General features: G+C 41.6%; 1 pseudogene; it reads left to right on the top strand.

Moving 5' to 3' along the window:
* LOC102866833 overlaps positions 1-1,148 on the top strand; it is a 37,439-nt pseudogene extending 36,291 nt beyond the window's left edge.
* The last annotated feature ends 3,388 nt before the right edge of the window (positions 1,149-4,536 follow it).

Here is a 4,536-nt window from a genome sequence, read left to right on the forward strand (position 1 = left end):
GGTTGGCGCAGGATAGAGCAGGGTTTAGGGCTGTTGTGCATAGGGTCGCTATGAGTCGGAAACGACTCGACGGCACATAACAACAACAACAACATGGCTTAGGTCCAGGCATACCTTATTCTTAAACTGACTTCTTTGCTCTTAGCATTTTGAAGTCCTTAGAGTAAAATAGGATGACTCTGGGGTTATTGCATCCATTAGAGGGTAATGTAGACTGTAATGAGTAAGTCTTTTTCAGTGATTAACCCTTATTTCATAATGCAGTTCCTTGTATGAATTAGTTTTTGTTATTTCAGTGTTTGAAAATTTTTCTGTGCTTTTCAAGCATAACTTTTTGACTATAGCAGATAAATTGTGTATTCCTTTTAGTAATGATTTCAGGTGCTCTGACACTTTTCGTAATTTTTTGAGGGAATAATAGTGTTATTTTACAAAATTTCTCTGCTGTATTATCCTGGCCAACAATCCAGCTCCCTCACCTCCCTGTCGAGGACGGGCTCTTCTAGATGAACCAGAATTGAGTGATAATGACCAAGCCAACCTAATGTGGAAGCGTTACCTGGAGCGAGAGGACAGCAAAATTGTGGATCTGTTTGTGGGCCAGTTGAAAAGTTATCTCAAGTGCCAGTCCTGTGGGTATTGCTCCACGACCTTTGAGGTTTTTTGTGACCTGTCCCTGCCCATCCCAAAGAAAGGCTTTGCTGTGTCTCTTCGGGATTGTTTCAACCTTTTCCCTAAGGAAGAAGAATTAGAATCGCAAAATGCCCCAGTGTGTGACCGATGTCAGCAGAAAACACGAAGTACCAAAAAATGGACAGTACAATGATTCCCCGAATCGTGCTCCATTTGAATAGATTTTCTGCCTCCTGTGGCTCCATCAAGTAGGTGTAGACTTCCCACTCCAACGACTGAGTCTAGGGGATTTTGCTAGTGACAAAGCAGGAAGCCCCATATACCAGCTCTATGCCCTTTGCAATAACTCTGGCAGCGTCCACTATGATCACTAGACAGCCCTGTGCTGGTGCCAGACTGGTTGGCATGTCTACAATGATTCTCGTGTCTCCCCTGTCAGTGAAAACCAGGTGGCATCCAGTGAGGGCTATGTGCTGTTCTACCAACTGATGCAGGAGACACCCCAGTGCCTGTGACACTCCCTTTAAAACCCCAGCACTTGTGAATCCCTTTACACCCTTAAGCCCCAGACTCCCTATTTACCTCAGAGACTTCTATTTTTGTGTTTTTTTAACAGGGAGGGGGTGGTTGTAGATCCCATTATTTATTTTATTAAAAAATATCCTTCCACCTGGAGGCTTCTTGACTCCTAACCCCATGTACAGAACTCACCAGACCTGTGCCCATGTACAGCTCCCAACCCCTCTGCAGCCTCACTTTTTGGAAATAAATTTGTTGTTGTTGTTGTTGTTGTTGTTGTTGTTATGTGCCGTCGAGTCGTTTGCGACTCATAGCGACCCTGTGTACAACAGCCCTAAACCCTGCTCTATCCTGTGCCAATCACATTGCCTCTGACACACCCATCCCGATTACCCCAGTCACTGAATCCACCTCATAGAGGGTCTTCCCCTCCTGCGCTGTCCCTCTACCCTACCAAGCATGATGCCCCTCTCTCCAAGGACCTGTCTCCTTACAGCATGTCCAAAGTATGTCAGTCGAAGCCCCAGAATCCTTGCCTCCAAGGAGTAGCCTGGTTTAACTTGTTTTCCTCTCAGTCCATGGTACATTCTTCTCCAGCACCACAACTCAAAGGCGTCAGTTCTCCTTCTATCCTCCCTAGTCATTGTCCAACTCTCTAATGCATAACAAGTGATAGCAAAAACCATGGCCTGTATCAGGCGGACCTTAGTCTCCAGAGAGACACCATTGCTCTTGAGTACTGTAGAGAGGTCCCTAACAGCAGACTTTCCCATCGCAATATGTTTTTTTATTTCCTGGCTGCTGGTGCCAAGAGTGTTGACCGTGGAGCTGAGCAAACTGAAGATGTGAACAATCTCAGTCTCTTCGCCATCCATCCTGATGCTGCCAATTGGTCCAGTGGTGAGAATCTTTGTCTTCTTGACATTGAGCCTCAGTCCATATTGAAGGCTGCAGTCCTTGACCCTCTGCAGTAAGTGCATGAGGTCTTCCTCAGTTTCAGCGAGCAGGGTTTTATTAGGGAAAAAAAATTCTCTGCTATGTTTTACCCACTATATTGAGACAAAATAAATTAACCTTAATATCATTTACTTATAATGTGATTGTGTCATGTTTCACAGTCTATTATCTGTGGCTGGATTGTAGGTGTGGTAGGGAGTGGTATCTATATTATGGTACTCATTGAGAAGTTCAAAAATTTAATTTGCAAACTGAATTTTGAAATCTTAATATGAAGAAGAAAGGATTATAAAACACCTCATCAGTCATTTTTACAAATCTTGAAACAGCTAATATAAAAAAATTTATATAATATATTGAAATTATATTTTAGAAATAAAGGCTTAAATATGTTAAAACTAATTTCCCATTTTCACTTCTTAGCTATTGGAAAATTTGTGGAATCCTTAAGTAGTATAAATGGTTAAACACTTGATATCACCAGTTGGAACACATATGTACCTGGGAAGATAGGCGTGGTGAGCTGCTTCCAAAATGTGGTGTTACCATTTGTCAATATTGCCTTGATACCAAGTAGTAGCTAAAAAATGTAATATTGCTTCTGTAGCTTATATTACAGTTTTGGATTGTAATATGCTATTATACTATACACACATTAGCCCTTTTTAAAAGAAGTTCAAGTTTGTTTAGATGAAAGTTTGTACAACAGTTTAGTTTTCTATTCAGTAGTTTAAGCACAGTTTTGTGACATTAGTTCTGTTCTTCTCAATTCTGTTACTTTTCTCTGCTTTTGTCCCTCCAGTTTCCCTTCCTCTCCTTGGCGTCTCAGATGCTCTCTCTTTGGTCTCCTGTGGTTCATTGTTCCAGGGAGCACATCCTTCATGGCTGTTATTATGTTATAGGGCAGTCTATTGTCTGATGGAATGGTGATCTCCAGGAGTGGCTTCAGTTGCAAGTAAAAGGGTTGTAACACCAGAATTTCCTTCCTCCAGTCTATCAGCCCAGAAAGTTTGGTCAGTTTTCAGGAATTTGAGTGCTGTTCTACATTTTCCTCCTTTTCTAACTCAGACTATCAATTCTTTCAGAGCAGTTGATATTGGAACATTGATGTCATCTAGTTTTTTGCATCAGGGGATAGAAGAATTTGGTTCACAATGGCCATTAATGCTATGAACGAATAGCTTTCATGAATCTTCGGATTTCCTTCATTCTCTTTTCTTCCAGACAGGCAAAGGATAATAGAATGTTGCATTCTATTAGTTGCATCTTAGATAGTGGCGCTCAAGCTGTTAAGATCCCACATACTACTCATTAGAACAGGATGTAGATGATTATATTTATGGGCTGTGTTATGTCATTTGACCTAGATGTTCTACAAGACAGTTGTTCTTAGCCTTCAAACCCAATACTAAGTTAGTCCTATGAAGTGTTTGAATATGTCTAAGAATTTGCTATATAACTGTGCCAACTGTGTGCTTGATTATGTACACTTTAATCTTCACTGTCTCATATAACTGTTTGCATATGATAATTTACCTTTATGACAGTAGTTAAAAATCACCATAAAGCCAAGTAAGGACAAATATATTTTGAGTAATAAACTACATCCTTCCTGAGCCCCAAGTCCTTGATCTTTCCTATTCCATCTCTATTCAGTTTTGGATGCGAATAAAATTAAATGAGAGGTATGAGTTGGGGAAAAACCAGATGCTGAGACCTTATAAAGCTGTAGTGGACAGAATCCCCCAGCAGGGCCCACAGATTGGTGAAGGGCTTACCATCCCTGCGGAACCAAGACTTTAGACCCAAAGTCTTGCAAGAAGGTGATGGTGGAGCACAGGCATAGACGTGCAGCAGTCACTTCATTTGCATGCTTGAAGGTTGTTGGACCATCACGTGGGGCTCCTGGTTGAATGAATATTTCCATAGAGAACAAGAAATGTGCGTGGTTTGAGTTTTACGAATCCCATTCTGGCTGTATACTCTGACACAATCAGCTCAGCTTGTGCTTTAGATGGCACAAAGTAGTCCACCTACTTAACCAAAGTATAAGAGTCATACAAGAGATAGGCAGCTATGGGGCTGATTGTTATTTTCATGTGATGACCTGGTTGTAAAAAGAGCAACAGTGGCATTGACAGGGCCTTGTCTGACCTTTACTAACTCCACAGGGCAAATTGTCTCCACCAACTACATCCACAGCACAAAAACCATTTCCATGAGCTGACCAAACATGTCCCCCATACTCTCATCCCTCTTTCTACTAATTCTAACACCCAAGCTTGCTGCTCTGCTGGGTCCAAAAATCTGTTGTACAGCTCACAGACCATATGGACCCTTGTTGTTGTTGTTATATGCCATTGAGTCGCTTGTGACTCATAGCAACCCTATGTACAACAACCCTAAACTCCGCTCTGTCCTGTGCCA

This window comes from Elephantulus edwardii, unplaced genomic scaffold (assembly GCF_000299155.1).
Source record: "Elephantulus edwardii isolate Elephantulus edwardi_28Jun2011 unplaced genomic scaffold, EleEdw1.0 scaffold00231, whole genome shotgun sequence".
Lineage (NCBI taxonomy): Eukaryota > Metazoa > Chordata > Mammalia > Macroscelidea > Macroscelididae > Elephantulus > Elephantulus edwardii.